Genomic DNA, 19,669 nt, shown 5'->3' with positions numbered 1-19,669 from the left:
CGTTACTATCCTCTTCTATGTCTAAAACAACGAAGTCAACTGGGAATATAAATTTGTCAATTTAACGAGTACATCTTCAATAAACCCCCTAGGAAATCTGATTGTTTTATCAGCTAAGTGAATACTCATCCTAGTTTTTTTGGGTTTCCCAAGACCTAGTTGCTTAAACATTTTGTAAGGCATGACATTGATACTAGCCCCTAAATCAGCCAAAGCATCATTAATATCTAGGCTACCAAGTAAACAGGGAATCGTAAAACTCCCTGGATCTTTTAATTTGTTGGCCAGCTTATTTTGTAGTATGGCTGAGCAAACCGCATTTAGCTCCACATGTGACACCTCATCCAACTTCCGCTTGTTTGTTAAAAGCTCCTTTAAGAATTTGACAATGTTTGGCATCGGTTTCTGGTCATTATGGTCTACCTCACCTTTACCTTTACTTAGCACGGTTTCTTGCCTTGGTTCTATTCAAGTGCAACTAACCCTTCCTCATCTTGAACGGTAATTGCATTGATTTGCTCCCTTAGGTTAGGTTCAGTGTTACTCAGTAGGCTACCTTGTGGTCGTTCAAATATCAATTTAGCTAGCTGACCTATCTGAGTTTCGAGCCCTTGGATCGACGATTGTTGATTTTTATGTGCTGTCTCAGTATTCTGAAAACGAGTTTCAGACACCGAGATGAATTTTGTTAGCATCTCTTCCAGTTTCAGTTTTTTCTCTTGTTGGTAGGGTGGTTGTTGGAAGCCTGAAGGTGGTGGTGGTCTCTGATTTCCTTGGCCTCCCCATGAAAAATTTGGGTGGTTCCTCAACCTGCATTGTAAGTGTTACTATAAGGATTATTTTGAGATCAATGATTATTACCCATGTAATTTAACTGCTCGTTCTCCATGTTGTGGCCATAGGGTGGGTATTCTGAATTGCATGATCCACCTCCACTTGCTTCGCATTGCATTACTGGGTGAACCTGTGAAGAACAGAGAAAAATGTCAATTTTTTTGCTCAAAAGTTCTACCTGATTAGAGAGCATGGTAACCAAATCGACATTAAAAACGCCAACCGTTTTCGTTGATTTTGTTCTCATGACTTGCTACTAGTAATTATTCAGTGACATCTCGTCTATAAATTTATATGCATCCTCAGATGTCTTATTATTGATAGTTCCACCAGCGGCTGCGTCAATCATTTGTCGATTCGAAGGATTCAGGCCATTATGAAATGTTTGAACCTGTAGTCAGAGTGGTAACCCATGGTGAGGGCACCTTCTCAAAAGGTCCTTGTATCTCTCCCATGCATCGTAGAGTGTTTCTAAATCCATCTGCACAAAAGAAGAGATATCATTACGTAATTTGGCTATTTTAACTGGCAGAAAATATTTTAATAAAAACTTTTCATTCATTTGTTCCCAAGTAGTGATTAACCCTCGTGGTAATGAGTTCAACCATTTTTTAGCCTTATTTCTCAATGAAAAGGGAAACAACCGAAGGCGAATGGCATCATCATAAATGCCATTGATTTTAAAAGTGTCGCAAAACTCTAAGAAATTCGCCAAGTGAGCGTTGGGATCCTCGTCCTGCAAACCATCAAACTGAACAAACTGTTGGATCATTTGAATGGTGTTAGATTTTAGTTCAAAATTATTTGCAGCAACAGCAGGCCTAACTATGCTCGATTCAGTTCCTGTTAAAGAAGGTTTAGCATAATCATACATAGTATGTGGAACAGGATTCTGATTAGCAGCAATTACAGGAGGTAGCGGATTTTCTTGATTTTTAGCCATCTCCTCGGTTGTGGTTGAAGTATCGTCCTCTTACTCTTCCTCTTTGTATCGTAAGCTTCGCCTTATTTCTCTTCAGTTTCTGCGAACTGTGCGATTGATCTCACTATCAAACAGCAATGGTCCCAACGGGTTTCTTCTAGTCATACACTATAAAAACCTGTTAGAATGAATAAAAGAAAAGTTAGAAAGGAAAATAAAATTTTAAATAAATAAGGTAAAAAGGCTAAAGTAATCAAATCAAGTGATCCTAATATCTTAGTTCCTCATAAATGGCGCCAAAAACTTGATACGTGATATTCACGATATGTTTTAAAGATTTATAATTAATTGTTCTTGAAACTAATTATTATCACGATGAAGGCAAGTGTACCTTTCGAATAGTAGTATAGCTTTAGCAAGACCGAATTGTCGAACCCAAAGGAACTAAGAGTACCAGTACTTACTTTCTTTTTATTATCTAACCTAAAAATTAAGGGATTTGTTTATCTAGACTAATTAACTAAACTAAGGGTGAACAGAGAGAAAATTTGGAAAAAGCTTTTGGGAAAACTCGATTGACTAAGACAATACCCAAGGAAAAATCCACCTAGACTTTACTCGTTATTTGACTCTGAGTCGGACGATTTGTTCATTTGACATGATCCGTAAAAATCCCTAAGTTATATTATTATCTCTCTCGAGACTAATAATGTTTAACCCTAGGTTGATTAATTGAAATCTCTTTCTAATTAACGCTCTAGTGTTGCATTAACTCGATTTATGGATCCCCTTATTAGGTTTCACCCTAATCTGGTAAAATCTTATCACCCTATCTCTAGGCATGCAATTGACTCTGCTTAATTATGACAAATTTACTCTTAGACAGGGATTATTCCTCCTCTGAATAAGAGCATTAACTTGACTCAATATCCTGAAATATTAAAACAAGAATTAAGAACACACAATTAAGAACAAGTCAAATATTTATCATACAATTCAGATAATAACAAGATCCGTTCTTAGGTTTCATTCGCCTTAGGTATTTAGGGAGTTTAGTCCATAATTATAAAAGAAAACATCTTAGAAGAATAATGAATACAAAACATAAAGAAAACCTAAAACCCCTGAATGGAAATTGAAGGGAGATCTTCAATTTTGACGATGAATCCAGCTTCTAAGATGGATCAATCGGCTTCCCTTGAGAAATTCCTTGCCTCTTACTCCGTGTGTTTTTTCTAAGTGCCTCCTCCGGTGTTTAAATAGGCTTTAGAGTGCCTCAGAGCCCTCAAAAGTGGCCTTTTCTGAATAGTACTATACTTGGGCTCGGCAGGGACACGGCCATGTGACACACCCATGTGCGATTACTCCAGCCCGTGGTCAAGGCTATTGAATCGGCACGGGCATGTAGTCTACCCGAGTAAATCGTGCTTCGATCCTGCCAAATGGACACGACCGTGTGCCACACCCGTGTGAGGAAGTCCAGGCCGTGTTGATTTCCCACGTGGGTCTATTTTCTCCGTTTTTGGCTCGTTTCTCGCTCTTTTTACTCTCCTATGCTCACCTAAGTATAAAACATGAAATTAAAGAATTAGAAGCGTCGAATTCACCAAATCTAAGGAGAATGCATCCATAAATGTGCTAAGCATGGGACAAAAATATGTATAAATTACGGTTTATTAGATAGTACGGAATATGTACTCAAATGTTTGAATGGAAATATGTTGATTATGAGTTGAAACTCATAAAGGTATGGATCAAAAAGTATGACATTTTGGTATTGATAAATGTTATAATTATATGAGCATATGAGATATGATATTTGAGTTATGATTGCTATTTGAAATGCTTTCATTGTGAATTGGTGATTTGAGTTGGCATATGAAAAATATGTTAAGAACAAAAGTGATTAAGAGAAAAAGTTTATTAAATGATTTGAGAATTTGAAATTAGTAATGAACTGGCTATTTGTGATAGTATGTGTTATGTGCATTTATGTATAAGAGAGTTAAATTTGAGGCTTTACTACCCTCATCCCCTTATCCGTAAAATGTTAAAATGAAATCTGTAAGATTTGGGTTGAATAAGCCTACGAGTGTGGAATTACAAAAGTTTGTGTTCGGAAGATTAGCATGGCCCCTGTGCAAGGATGACACGCATAAATTGAGAAACGAATGATTATATGAGATGTGTATCTAATTTAGGTAAGTACAAAATATATACTATGTTTGAGAATAAAAGGTATGTATATATACAAGTGATGATATGTGATACAAGTATGAGAAAATATGCTATATGTGTAATTGATTTGAGAATAGGTGAAATGTATATGAACTATATGGTCAGAAAAGTGAATGAATCAGAAATGAAGATAGATGATCACATGATTTCGTGATAGGTTTTAAATAATTATAATTACTCGTTCTTGAACTAACTATTATCGCGATGTAGGCAAGTGTACCTATCGAACAGCAGTATAGTTTTAGCAAGACTGGATTGTCGAATCCAAAGGAACTAAAAGTACTAGCAATGACTGTCTTTTTTATTATCTAGCCTAAGAATAAAGAGGTTTTGTTTTAACTCACTAATTTTCTAAACTAAGAATTCACAGAGAATAGAATTGGGGAATTGCTTTTGGGAAAATCGATTGAATGAAGGCAATACCTAAGGAAAAATCCACCTAGACTGTACTTGTTATTTTGGCTCCGAATCGGACGATTTATTCATTTAACTTGTTCTGTAAAGATCCCTAAGTTATGTTATTATCCCTATTCAAGACTAATAACGTCTAATCCCTAGGTTGAATAATTGAGACTTTTCTCTAATTAACACTCTAGGGTTGCATTAACTCGATCTATGAATCCCCTTATTAGGTTTCACCCTAATCCAGAAAAATCTTGTCACCCTATGTTTAGGTGCGCAATCAACTCCGCTTAATTATGACAAATGTACTCTTAGATAGGGTCTATTCCTCTTCTGAATAAGAGCTTATCCTGAATCAGTATCCTAGATATCAAAACAAGAATTAAGAACACATAATTAAGAACAAGTTAAATATTTATCATACAATTCAGAACATAATAATAATATTCATCTTAGGTTTCATTCCCCTTAAGTATTTAGGGGTTTTAGGTCATAACTAAATAAGAAAACATCTCAGAATGATAAAGAATCCAAAACATAAAGAAAACCCAAAACTACTGAAGGGAAATTGAGGAGAGTCTTCAGTCTTGATGATGAATCCGGCTTCCGAGATGGATCAATCTGCTTCTTTGGAGTAATTCCTTACTCCCTCCTCTCTGTCTCCTTATTCTTCCTCCTCTAGAATGTATTTATAGCCTTTGGAATGCCTAAAATCCCTCAAAATTAGCCTTTTCCGAATTGGATTCAACTTGAGCTCAGCAGGGATACGCCCGTGTGACACGCCCATGTGCGATTACTTCAGGCCGTGCTTGAGCCTGCCAAATTGACACGGCCGTGTGGTTAGCCCGTGTGAGGAGGTCCAGCCTGTTTTTGGCCCGTTTCTCATTCCTTTCGCTCCCCAATGCTCTCCTAAGTATAAAACGTGAAATTAAAGCATTAGAAGCATTGAATTCACCAATTCTAATGGGAAATCATCCATAAAATACATTAAACATGGGGTAAAAATATGTATAAATTAAGGTTTATCAAATACCCCCACACTTAAGCATTTGCTTGTCCTCAAGCAAAATTCTCAACTCATAATCAAAATAAATTCTTTTCAACTTATAATTTCTATCGATAATATCTCAAATTAATCCATAAGTAATCATACATTGAGAATTCAACTAAAAGAACATAAAAGTTTCAAACATTTCAAGTTGAGTATTTAGTCATGCAAACATAAGTGCCTCCCCTCGTCTAAGTAATTACCTTTGATTCAGAATATCACAGAGTTTCACATCCTCACTAAAGATTCACTCAAATCACTCGAGGTGTTTAAGGACAATAAATGAAGCACTCAATAGCCAATAAAGAAAAGTCATTACTATAGGCTTGCATGAAAATCAAATCTTCACCATTATAATTTAAGATGATACATCAATCAAAAGGTCTTTGGAAGGTTGTAATGAGGCTTGGTTAGGGGGCGTGGTCACAAGCTGAAAGAAAGGGTTAGAATCGAGATTGAATTCAAAAATTGCCTAACTAGAAAAAGAGTTAATCTTCACTTGCGTACAACAGAGCTTCTTCTCAGAATATGGAAATACTAATATGTATACATAGTTTCTTTTTTTTTAAGAACAAGTTGAATAACATAGACTAACTATTAAGAACAAGACATAGCTAAGCAATTTATTCAACTCAAATCTCGACAAAAATAGGGATTAATTTAGGGGATTTCAACAATAATGAGTTAAGGGTTAATATTAATGTTAATACAAGAAATGGCTTTTTAGGCTCAAGGGGGTTTACTAGAGGTTAATCATGGAGGTAGGTTTTTCATGGCATGAGTGGGTTAATCCTAAGTGCCTTAATCATTTTGACATATCAAATCAAATGGTGTGGTCTCGACATGCATAATCAAGCAAGTTCTAGAATAACAGTTCAACACTGACGCACTCAAAGCAATAATAAAAGTGAGCATGAAAGAATTAATAGATTCTCAAAAGGCTAAAAAATCTCACAAAAATTATGGCTTTTTGATGTTTAAAAACTTGTGAATTCCAACTCAAAGCAATACCTAAACTTTGGGGAAACAACCTAAGATTTTAAATTCTTAAAAATCAACTCATCATGCTTGTTTCTCTAATGTCTTAAAGTTTAAATAATCAATGCATAATTGCCTATGTTTTAATTCAAGATATATCAATCAAAATCATAAATCAATTAAAATTTATCCTAAATATTATATGAAAGCTTTTTAAGAGAACAAGGCAATCATTCAGGGATTTTTCTGATAATGAAATAAATATTCCCCACACTTAAGACGTACATTGCCCTTAATGTACAAAGATAGATATTAGAGTATAAGAATAAGAGAGGGAGAGAAGTGAAAATTCCTGTATAATGAATTCCTCGAATTACAGTTTTGGAGCATAATCGGTTCGAGAGTAGAGGTGGATACTCCGGCGGTCGTAGAGGTTCATTAGTCCATAAGTCCTGTGCCAAAAGAATATTATATCTAGTGGTAGCTATGGTCGTGGTCGAGCAGGACATGGCAGTCGTGGAGAACCTTTCCCGGTGGAGTTTTAGTTCCTATGTGATGATGAGCTTAAGAAGTCTATATAACTATGATAAAATCAAAAACTTTTTAGGGGATATTAGGAAGAATAATTACACATAAAGAAATAACTGAAATTAATAATTTAAAAATAAAATTCTAAAATCTAACAAAAATAAAAAGTAGTTTTAATAAAAATTAAAAAAAACATAAAACTATAAATAAATGTTTTTAAACATCTTCATCGCAGGATGGTTCGCGAGGCGGGACTGGCGATGAAATGTGGAGGTGCTGAAAAATCTGCTGTAGAGTAGCATCAATGTTGTCAAATTGTTGAAAACACTACTGCTCGAATCGAGGGAGGCGCTCAGAGATGTCAGCGTATGAAGCCGCCGTATAAATTGGACGAGAGGGTGGTGGTGGCTCAGTCGGTGGGTCCGCGTGCTGTAGAGGGACATCATCAGGAATGTCCTCGTAGGCCTCCTCCTTCGTAGATTGGACGAGACGATACTGGGCAGGGTAGGTTCCTCGACGCCTCTCGATCATCCTCATGCTAAGCATGCTCGAGATGCCTTATGGAGACATCTGGCCGATGAAGGTGAGGGATGATTCTTGGGCCTCGGTGTTGAGGAGCCCGTAGTGTTGAGCCAATCGAGTAAAAAATGGGGCCGATGGAGATGACCCCCTTCTTATGTCACTCCGTCTGGTGCTGAATCTCGAGGGCAATGAAATAGGCAAGGTCAATGACATGCCCGTGCGACATGCACCATAAGAAGTAGGTGTTGCGAGTGTTGATGATGCCAGTGCTCTCTCACCTCCCTGTAATTGTGTGAGCCAAAATGGCGTGTAGGTACCTCAGGGATGGCAGGAGAACTGACGCCTTAGAGCGGCTAGGATTGTAGGAGGCTGCGCTAGGGGCCAAAGTGTGCCAGCACTTCGAGGGAGAGAAATGTATGTGGCGAGTGAGAGTATCTAAGTCATTCTCCTCCTTGAACTCCTCCGTATATGAACCCAGTGCCGTACTAAATTCTAGGACGTTAAGCTGGTGAACTAATCCGCCTAGGTGAAATTGCACCGTGCCGGGATCATCGTAGTTCATCATCACGGTCTAAAGATGAAATGTGGAGCATAATTCCATCGTGAGCTCGAGATACGTCGGCTCGATGATCCCAAAGAAAAGCTTCCAAGGGTCAGTGGTTAAGAGGGCCCAAATCGCATCAGCCAATTTAACTTGTTCTACGGTGGCCCAATCGATGCAGCGGCCCACAATTAAATGTGAGGCCCGAAGGATTTGGAAAAGTTCTCCCTGGGGCCCCCGGAGGAACTAAAGGAGAGGGTGATGAATTTTCATGGTTGGACCCGCGGAAGATGACGCTCCCTTCCTCTTCTTCGAATGAGGTACGGAAGTTTTCTTTCCTCTGAAGACGATAGGGTACCTGCAATCAAAACCATTAATTCATCTTGAGGAATTATCAAAGTAATATGAAAATAATTTGGAAGTAACAATCATAATTTCAGTAACTACTAATACTAACAAGTTAATCAAGGCAATCAATTATATGGAATAAAAATTAGCAACGAATTTTTTGGAATGCAACATGTGTGACGGATGAAAAGTGTTAACACTAAAGGCATGAGTATGTATATTTTTCTAATCATGAATATTTACTCCTAACTAATTAAATAAAGTAGAGGAATCACATAAAGAGTAAGAATTTGAACATGAAAACAAAATAACTTGTGCTATGAATAAAATGTAAGTGATAGAGAGATGAAAATAATCATGAAAAATGCATAATACTGTGACAACTAACATGAAAAATGAGTGCAATTAAAGGGGGAAAAGTAAACAAACGCTAGAAGGAGAGAAATTGGGTGTCAAAAAATGAAGTGGGAAGCGGCGAACGGGCGTGGTAGAGAGGCCGTGTGAACTTGTAGGGGCTAGGGTTAGGGTTTTTGAATAGGGAAGAAAGTGAATAGTACAGGGTATTTATAGATTTTGGGCTACACGACCATGGGACACGCCCGAGTTCCCTAATTTTTTCCTATGTGTTTCGTATTTTTCCTATTTGAGCGCGTTTGAAATTCGTCCCATGCCCATGTACCTCGGGTGTGTGGGGTCACACGACCGTGTCGCACGACTGTGTCTAGTTTCGTTCGCTTCTCCCACGCCCGTGTGTGCAAGCCCCACGCCCGTGGTAATTTGATAGGTTCGACCACGGGTGTTAGATACAGACGTGTCACATGCCCGTGCTAGTTTCTCAGTTTCAACCACGGGTCTTCCACACGGGTGTGTCGCACGCCCGTGTTATTTTGGCAAGCTCGACCATGGCCATGTCTCACGGCTGTGGCATTTTATTGTATCCCGTGTTTGGAGATATCTTTGCCCTGTTTTCACACGGCCACAAGCATGCCCCTGTTCTTGGCCGTGTCTCTGTGGAAAACCTGTACTCAAGAGCTCCGCTAGTAATTTAGGTGTTGAAGACTAAATTTTTAAAGAAGTTAATACAGTTAGTGCTCGGGTTGACTCTCGAGAAGCGCTTATTTATAGTCTAAGCTCGACTTACCTCTCTGTTGAATGATCATGGTGGTTCGAGGAGTTTATACTCCTCATTCCTGCTATCAATCTTAAAATAAGGTTTTAAACGGGTGTTGTTTATCTTAAAAGTGCCGAACTTGGGATGACTCACCTCCACTGTACTGAATGGAAAAATGCTGACTACCGTAAGAGGGATTTCTTCATTCGGTGTGGTAGTGATAATGTGGGGATCTGCGGCATCTAATAAGACTTTATCTCCAACCTTAAGTTGATTTGGAAAGGTATCGAGCTCGTTCTGGCGTAGTTTCGGTTTATCGTGTGTTCTTGGTTTATGTGTTTGCCATTCATCTAGCTCCTCTATTTGCAGCCTTCATTCTTCATGAATAGATCCTCTACTATTGTTTGAGAGTGGCTCATGTACTTCCTTTAGACTTATCTCCTGCAAAGTGGGTTGTATCATGTGGTCAATTTTAATAGAAAGGTTTAGACGATCACCTTCAATTTTCGATGTGTTGTCAGAATTGCGAGCTTGAAGGGTGATTGTTTCGTCTCTTACGCGAAGCGTGAGCTCACCTGTGCCAACATCAATAATTATTTTAGCAGTTGCTAAAAAGGGCCTTCCTAGAATTAAAGGAGTGTTGTTATCCTCCTCTATGTCTAAAACAATTAAGTCAACGGGAAATATAAATTTATCGATTTTTACTAGCACATCTTCAATAATACCCCTAGAAAATCTTATAGTTTTATATGCTAATTGAATGCTCATCTTAGTCTGTTTGGGTTTCCCGAGACCTAATTGTTTAAACATTTTATAAGGCATGACGTTGATACTAGCCCCTAAATCAGCTAATGCATTATTAACATCTAAACTACCAATTAAGCAAGGAATCGTAAAACTCCCTCGATCTTTTAGTTTGTTCGGTAGCTTATTTTTCAGAATAGCTGAGCACAATGTGTTTAGCTCCACATGCGACGCCTTGTCCAACTTCCGCTTATTTGCTAAAAGCTCTTTTAAAAATTTCATTGCGTTTGGCATCTGTGATAGGGCTTCAATAAATGGTAAGTTAATATGTAATTTTTTTAAGAGTTTAAGGCACACGTGGTTTATATTCGACATTCACCGATTTGTTTGTATTTTGAGCTACCTCAGCTTGACCTTTGTTTACCACAGTTTCTTGCCTTGGTTTTGGTTCAGGCTCCACAAATCCTTCTTCATCTTGAACATTAATCACATTGAGCTGTTCCCTTGGGTTGGGTTCAATATTACTTGGCAAACTACCTTGTGGTCGTTCAGAGATTAGTTTGGAAAGCTGGCCTATCTGAGTTTTGAGCTCTTGGATCAACGCTTGTTGATTTTTAAGTGCTGTCTCGATGTTCTAAAAATAGGTTTCTGACACTGATATAAACTTTGAGAGCATCTCTTCAAGATTCGGCTTCTTTTCCTGTTGGTAGGGTGGTTGCTGAAAACCCGGAGGATGTTGTGGTCTTTGATTTCCTTGACCACCCCATGAGAAATTGGGATGGTTCCTCCAACCTGCATTGTAAGTGTTGCTATATAGATTGTTTTGAGGTCGAGGATTATTACCCATGTAATTTAATTGCTCGTTATCCATGTTGTGGCCATAAGGTTGGTTTTCTAAATGGCTTGTTCCACTCCACTTGCTTCGCACTGTATCACTGGGTGAACCTGTAAAGAACTGAGAAAACCACCAATTTTTTTATTTAGAAGTTTTACTTGGTTTGACAGCATAGTAACCGAATCGACATTATAAACGTCTGCTGCTTTAGTTGGCTTAGTCCTCATGACTTGCCACTGATAGTTATTCAGTGACATCTCCTCTATAAACTCATAGGCATCTTCAGGTGTTTTATTGTTGATGGTTCCGCCAGCAGGTGCATCAACCATTTGTCGAGTCGAAAGATTCAGGCCATTATGGAATGTTTGAACCTGAAGCCAAAGCGATAACCCATGGTGAGGGCACCTTCTCAGTAAGTTTTTGTATCTCTTCCATGCATCGTAGAGTGTTTCTAAGTCCATCTGCACAAGCGAAGAGATATCATTACGTAATTTAGCCATTTTAGCCGGCAGAAAATATTTGAGTAAAAATTTTTCAGTTATTTGTTCCCAAGTAGTAATTGACCCTCGTGGTAACAAGTTCAACCACTGTTTAGCTTTATTCCTCAATGAAAAGGGAAACAACTGAAGACGTATGGCATCATCAGAAACGCCATTGATTTTAAATGTATCGCAAAATTCCAGAAAGGTTGCTAAGTGAGCGTTGGGATCTTCATCCTGCAAACCATCAAACTGAACAAACTGTTGTATCATTTGAATTGTGTTAGGTTTCAGTTCAAAAGTATTTGCAGCTACAGTAGGTCTAACTATGCTAGATTCAGTTCCAGTTAAAGAAGGTTTAGCATAATCATACATAGTGCGTGGAGTAAGATTTCAATTAACCGCAATTGCAGGAGGTAGCTGATTGCCTTGGTTTTCAGCCATCTCTTCGGTTAAGGGTTGAGTATCGTCTTCTCGCTCGTTCTCTGTGTATCTTAGGGTTCGCCTTATTTCTCTTTGGTTTCTACGTACTGTGCGATCGATTTCTTCGTCAAAAAGTAGTGGTCCTGACAGATTTCTTCTAGTCATAAACTATAAAAACCTACCAAGAGAAGAAAAAAAAGTAAATTAATAAATAATAAAAAAATTAAATTGCAAGGAAAATAAATGGCTAAAGTAATAAAAATTGAGCGTTCCTAATATCTTAGTTCCCCGGCAACGGTGCCAAAAATTTGATCGCGTGATTTCGTGATAGGTTTTAAATAATTATAATTATCGTTCTTGAACTAACTATTATCGCAATGTAGGCAAGTGTACCTATCGAACAGTAGTATAGTTTTAGCAAGACCGAATTGTCGAACCCAAAGGAACTAAAAGTACTAGTAATTACTGTCTGTTTATTATCTAGCCTAAGAATAAAGAGGTTTTGTTTTAACTAACTAATTTTCTAAACTAACAATTCACAGAGAATAGAATTGGGGAATTGCTTTTGGGAAAATCGATTGAATGAAGGCAATACCTAAGGATAAATCCACCTAGACTGTACTTGTTATTCTAGCTCTGAATCGGACGATTTATTCATTTAACTTGTTCCGTAGATATCCCTAAGTTATGTTATTGTCCCTATTCAAGACTAATAACGTCTAATCCCTAGGTTGAATAATTGAGACTTTTCTCTAATTACACTCTAGGGTTGCATTAACTCGATCTATGGATCCCCTTATTAGGTTTCACCCTAATCCGGCAAAATCTTGTCACCCTATGTCTAGGCGCACAATCAAGTTTGCTTAATTATGACAAATGTACTCTTAGACAAGTTCTATTCCTCCTCTGAATAAGAGCTTATCCTGAATCAGTATCCTGGGATATCAAAACGAGAATTAAGAACACATAATTAAGAACAAGTTAAATATTTATCATACAATTCAAAAAATAATAACAAGATTCGTCTTAGGTTTCATTCCCCTTAGGTATTTAGGGGTTTTAGTTCATAACTAAATAAGAAAACATCTCAGAATGATAAAGAATCCAAAACATAAAGAAAACCTAAAACTTATGAAGGGAAATTGAGGAGATATCTTCAGTCTTGATGATGAATCTGGCTTCTGAGATGGATCAATCGGCTTCTTTCGAGTAATTCCTTACTCCCTCCTCTCTGTCTCCTTATTCTTCCTCCTCTAGGGTGTATTTATAGGCTTTGGAATGCCTAAAAGCCCTCAAAATTAGCCTTTTCCGAATTGGACTCAACTTGGGCTCGGCAAAGACACACCCGTGTGCAATTACTTCAGGCCGTGCTCGAGCCTGCCAAATTGACACGACCGTGTGGTCTGCCTGTGTGAGGAGGTCCAGGCCGTGTTGATTTCGTACTTTGGCCCATTTTCTCCGTTTTTAGCCCGCTTCTTTTTCCTTTCACTCTCATATGCTCTCCTAAGTATAAAACATGAAATTAAAGCATTAGGAGCATTGAATTCACCAATTCTAATGGGAAATCATCCATAAAATGCATTAAACATGGGGTAAAAATATGTATAAATTACGGTTTATCAACAGAATTAAACGAGATATTGGGTATTTCTTAAGATTATTCAGATTATGCAAAATCTCTATTACAGAAAAAGTTAACTCTGATTAAATGACCTATTCAAGTATGATATCTAAAGAAAGGTATTAGCTGAAAGTTCTTTTGAATGGATTTCTGTTATTGATGCAGATAATATGAACTTAATGATGACAGAATTAGTCAGTTGAATAATGGTTGAATTGCATTTGTAGCTGAGAACAGTAGTTATAGTCAGCAGTTACTATAACTTCTTCTGGACATTCTGTGTGTACAATTATCTTCAGAAGTATACGTGATTGGTTAGTTTCAGAGATAATTCTTATCGTATGAGAATATTAGCTAAACATATAAATAGATGAAAGTATCATTGGTCTATTTGGATTATGTTTGATATTGCTATGTCTTTCTCTGGTATTGATTCCCTTGTGTGGATATGAAAATCGACGGTAAAATCTGTATGATGCTAAAACTCTATTTCTACTGGCTATTGTTCTGTTGAAAATACGTGAAGATTATATTACTTCTGTTACTGTGGATCTCAATATTTATGAATGATATTGTTCTCTCTGGACATTTTCTGGGATATCATCGGGGTTGATATCATTCTATATGGGTTGTAATTTTCTGATATTCTGTGTAGCTTTAGATGTTGAAAATTTCGCTATTCTGGTTTTCTCATGATTCTATGTGATTATCAATAAGAGATATTTATTTGACGGAAATGGCTACATCTATCATGATCATAATTTCTGTTTTGAAATTCAAAAGTACTATAGTATCTTTATCAAAATTATAAAAGTTGTGTTTCGTATTAGTTGTTGTTCAAATCATATTTGATTTTCTTTTGGGTTCAAATGCTTATTTAACAGCCGGGATATTATCTACTGTTACAGGTGAGACATCGGTCTTATTATGACTTATGATTTCTATCTGAAAAAGGCGACTTCAGTATAATTCAGAACTTCGATGATTAATATATGAGACAGCTTTATTATAAACTCTTTTCTAGTTCTTGTGAAAGGTTCGACATCAGCAAAAGTGAAAATGATAGAAGATCAAGATCAAATCTGTAAATTGATATGTTTGAGGCTATCTTTTTAAAGAGAAGAAAAGATTTCTTCGAAAAGACTGATTCAATAGTTTAGTCTGATCTGAATTATTTGATTAAATAGTTAACTAGGTTATATGTGTTTGAATTATCCACCGGATTGAAGATAAACTTTGAACGCACATGTGTAAGTTGAAGGATAGTCTGGAGGAAAAATTCATATTCTTGAAGACTTGATATAGAATTATATCTATCGGAACAATTCTATCTGAGAAATGTTGTGGTAAATTAAAGTTAGTTCAATGTTAAAGTTTTCCTTTTTGCATAGAGATATTGTCAACTGAAATATCAATATTGGTTCAGTCTAAATTAAAGAAAATGTTTATGATCTTCAGTCATGCTTCAATGAACGGTTTGAAGTGTGTTCTAATAATAGAGTGTACAGAGATATAATGTGATTCCATACTGTTAAAGCTGTATGAAAAGAGTTATGTGACATAGTTGATGATTACAAGAGTTTAAAATGTTTGACATTCAGAGTAAGACCCAAACTTGATACAATAAAGCTAGCTCAAATTGTTGAAAAAATTTTAAATCTGTAAGTAAATATTATTATCCGAGGGAAATGATTATAGTTTCGGATGACCTTAATAAGAAACTTTTGTGTACTTTATGAGCAATGAATACATGATTGATCTTACCAGATGATGAACAATTGTTAGTTGAATTAGAAGCTAAATAAACGTTTATTTAGTAAAGTTGTGAAGCTCAGAAATGTGTCAACAAATTATAAGTTAAAAAAAGGGGTTTAGCATAAATTGAATTATGATTCAGAATTTCAGATGTGGAATCAATAATCGTCTGTTGCTTCAAAAAAGAGTGTTTATACTAAGAAGCTTTAAGATTGTATAATCATTATTGCAAGAGGCTCACAGTGTCAGTTAGTCTATTCATACAGGAGTAACAAGATGCATGATAATCTGAGAAAGTGGTATTGATAAATGAGTATAAAATGTAATATTTCTGGCATTGCGTTTAAATGTTTAAGATATCAACAGGTTAAAGTTAATTATTAAGCATCTTCAAGACCATTTCAGCATGTTTTGATATCTGAGTAGTGGTGAAATAGAATCTTGATGAATTTTGTATTGGGATTATCTCTTATTATTGAAAAAGATAGATGTTATCTGAATTATTGTTAGCTGTCTGAATAAGTCTTTCTTTACCATAGATTTCTCTTCTAGACAAATCAGCTGAGTTATTCGTTTCAGATATTGTCAGTTTACACATGGTGTCAGTCATCATTATTTCAGATTTAAATCTAAAAATTTATCTGGCAATTCTGGGAGAAACTACAGTAAGCTGTGAGTACGAGGTTGTTTTGAAAAATTCTCGAAATATTTATTTGTTACTGTGTTTTATAGTTTGAAAGCAACTAAGAAAGACTATTGTTGTTTGATAAACTATCAGGTGAGTATAAAAGTGACATTATATGAGGTATCATATACGGCAGTTACCTAACTCCGTTGTTCAGGATCGAGCTTTATGAGAAAAATGATTCACGAGATTAATGCCATCAGAACAATTGAGCAAAAGACAAAAGTAATTTAATACAGTTAGAAACAGTTTTAGCTTGATATGATGTATAGTGAAAGACAGATCGGAATTTCAATTGTGAGATTAAAGAGATTGAAATCTGAAGCTATGTGTGAATTTGAAATATACTATGTGGAAGTAAATCTTTAATCTACTTTCCGGTAAGATTTTCGGGGACGAAAATCCCAAAAGGGGGAGAGTTGTAACAGCTCGATTTAGACCCTAGTCAAAATAGTGGTTTTGGGACCACAAATTTGAGTCAAAAATATTTTAATATTATTTTCAGTTCCTATTATATGTGAATTAGTATGTGTGAAATTTTCGTATGAAAATTTAATCGTTTGTGTGCTCAATTTGGTAAAATGACCTAATCGCGTAAAATGTAAAAGTGGTCTTCTATTTGTTAAAGTGCTTAATTGCTATATCTCTTCAATTGAGAGGTCCTTATGTGGTTAATAAATATTAAATCATTGAGTGGAAATTAATGGCCTTAGTGAATATGAATTTTATATTTAAATATAAAGGTTAAATTAATAATTTTTATAATTATGGTTATTATAATAAAACAAAATGAATTTTTTTTATCATTTTTAACATCACCTAGCCGAATTTATCAAAGAAAAAGAAAAGAAATAAAAGCTTTTAGGGTTCGGCTGCTTTGATTGGTGATTAAGATGTGGATTTTGATCTGTTTTTGATAATTTCTACGTTTTTGTAATCGTTGCTTTGTATACTATCAAGCCCATGTCTCAATTTTGAAATTTGATGATGATTTCATGAGATTCCATTGATGAATGTGTGAGCTTTGTATTGTTAATAGATGAAAAATGAAAGATATGTGTTGGGTTAACATGTTTTGTCTTTGAATTTTTGATGAATTTGAGTAAATTGGGCTAAATTGTGAAATTTGTAAATTGAGGGACTAAAATGTGAAATAAATGAAATAAATGGGCTTATATGAACACTATGTAAATTCGGCAAAGCTTGTGTAAAAGGAAATTTTGAGTATTTTGTGATTTTGTGAATTAAGGACTAAAATGTGAAAATGTGAAAATGTGAGGGCTAATTTTGAAATTGCCCTAAATGTGTGTTTATAGATTGATTTGAATGATTTTCTGTATAAAAGAGTTAAATTTTTATCGAATTAAATCAAGAAAAGTGGAAATCAAATTTGGATATAGAAAATTGGAAACTATTGATTAGTCGTTCCGGTCTATTCGTGTCCGTACGAGGTAAGTTCATAAATAAATAAATATTGTTAAATTGAAATATATGTGCATTATATATGCTGAATTGAGCTGTAAATATATATATGTGGTACCAAATTGAATTGAGCTTTGGAGAATTTGTTCCGATCGTGGATTGTTCAAATATGTGAAATTGAGAAAGTTTCAATAATACGACAACGTCCGAAACGCCCCGTATGAAACATAGGAATAGTTAGGATACATGTGCCATGACATACGATTTCGATATGTGTTATCATGTAAGACCACGTCTGGGACGTTGGCATCGATTTGTGATTTACGTGTAAGACCATGTCTGGGACATTGGCATCGTATACGATTTCGTGTAAGACCTTGTCTGGGACAGTGGCATCGATAATTGATTACATGTAAGACCACGTCTGGGACGTTGGCACTCTACGAGCTTATGTGCCATCTAAGTATCCTTATTGATTCCGAACGGTTCAACGAGCATTCCGAGAAATAAATGAGTTTATGAATGTGCATCCGAATCAGGTATGTTGTGATGTATATGAAATTCTGATATGAAAGTGAGTACGGTTATGATCATTTGATATATGATATATGTGAAAATGAGATGTGGATACTAGTAAGTGAACTATGATCTAATGAAATAAATGAAGAATGTGGAATTGTAATTGTGTATTGCCATATATGATTCAGGTACATGTGATTTGAATATGAACTTTTGATATGAAATGTGAGTATGATTCAAATGACGACATGTGAAATATATGATAATGAACGATGTGTTATATATGCTCATTAGATGAAATTGTGGTCCTATGTTTCAAACATGAGAATTATGAAAAAAAATGGAGCATGGTTTATATGTTCATCGATAAATAAGTCTAATGAAGTTACCTAATGTGTTGATGTTGGATTATATAAGAAAAGTGATTGAATATGTGTTTGAAGTTAAATAAATTGGTTTATTCAAGTTGAATTATATATATGATCTTGTGAAGATTTATTTTCTTATGGCTTACTAAGCTCTCGAAGCTTATTCTGTGTGTTTTTCCTATGTTTATAAATTTTCGGAGTTTTGCTCGGGTTGGAAGTCGATGGAGACGTCATCACACTATCTGGTTATCATTTCGGTAAATAATGTTTTGAGTTTTGGTTATGTGCCGTGTATAGGATAGAAGTATGTGAATATGTTTTGAGATGTAAATATATGTTTTGCCAAGTGATATAGCTAGATAATGGATGTGATTATGGTTTGGTTTTGTTATGGTTTACGTGATGAGAAAATGGTATGTTTTGATGCATATGAATGACTAAATGAAATGGTCAATTTGGTATGTTCTTAATTGTTAAATTTGGTTAAGTTTGGCATGAAGATGGATAAGAAATTGAGATGTTGGTGATGTATGATTGAATGAATTTGACTTACAATTTTAGTATGTTTTGGTATAGATATTGAACATAAAATAGATTGATGATTACATGATTTGAATGGTGTTCGTTTTGAGATTGAAATTGGCTGTAAATGTGGTATATTGGTGCTTGGTTTTATGCTTGTAGGTATGACCCAAAATGAGTGGCAAATTGGTTTTTCAAATGGCCTATTTTTGTCCACACGGACAGAGCCACGGGCATGTGTCTCAGCCGTGTACGACACATGGTCATGTAGCATGGCCGTGTGTCCTCTGGGGTACCCTACGATTTAAAGTCAGTCTCGAGCACGGCCAAGGCACATGGACGTGTGGCTAGTCGTGTGACTCATGTTAGTTTCAACCACGGCCAAGGCACACGGACGTGTCTTGTGGCCATGTGAATAAGTCAGTATGTATGCCCTGATTTGACACAGCCTAGACACACGGGCGTGTCTAATGCCTGTGAGGCACACGGCCTGTTCACACGGGCATGTGACCTCTGTAATTTTGGAAAAATTTTAAGATTTTGAGAAATTTTTGTATGTGTTTAGTTTAGTCCCGACCTCTTTCTAAAGCATGTTTAAGGTCTCGTTGACCTATGTAAGGGACTTAATGTTGATGTTTGACTTGATACGCATATGCATAACTTTTGATTTTGAAATGATTTTGAAATGTACCTTTTGCCTGGTAACGCTTTTAACCCTAGTCTGGGTGGACAAACAACCCTATACTTGCACTCTAATCTCTAGTCTTACTGTCGTAGGAAAACCTCCTAATCAACAATTATATGAAGGTAGCCATCGTGGTCCC

General features: G+C 36.0%; 1 non-coding gene and 1 pseudogene across 1 annotated transcript; both read left to right on the top strand.

The window, feature by feature from the left end:
- The first annotated feature begins 1,241 nt into the window (after positions 1–1,241).
- LOC121204199 (small nucleolar RNA R71) lies at positions 1,242–1,348 on the top strand. Its single transcript, XR_005899128.1, has one exon. It is a non-coding gene; the product is annotated as a small nucleolar RNA R71 (small nucleolar RNA).
- A 2,526-nt stretch (positions 1,349–3,874) lies between these two features.
- Positions 3,875–3,938, top strand: LOC121204257 (uncharacterized; annotated as a pseudogene).
- The last annotated feature ends 15,731 nt before the right edge of the window (positions 3,939–19,669 follow it).

The sequence above is a fragment of the Gossypium hirsutum genome, chromosome A07 (assembly GCF_007990345.1).
Source record: "Gossypium hirsutum isolate 1008001.06 chromosome A07, Gossypium_hirsutum_v2.1, whole genome shotgun sequence".
Taxonomy (NCBI): domain Eukaryota; kingdom Viridiplantae; phylum Streptophyta; class Magnoliopsida; order Malvales; family Malvaceae; genus Gossypium; species Gossypium hirsutum.
The sequence above is the reverse complement of the archived record's forward strand: the minus strand, read 5'-3'. Positions and strand labels throughout refer to the sequence as shown.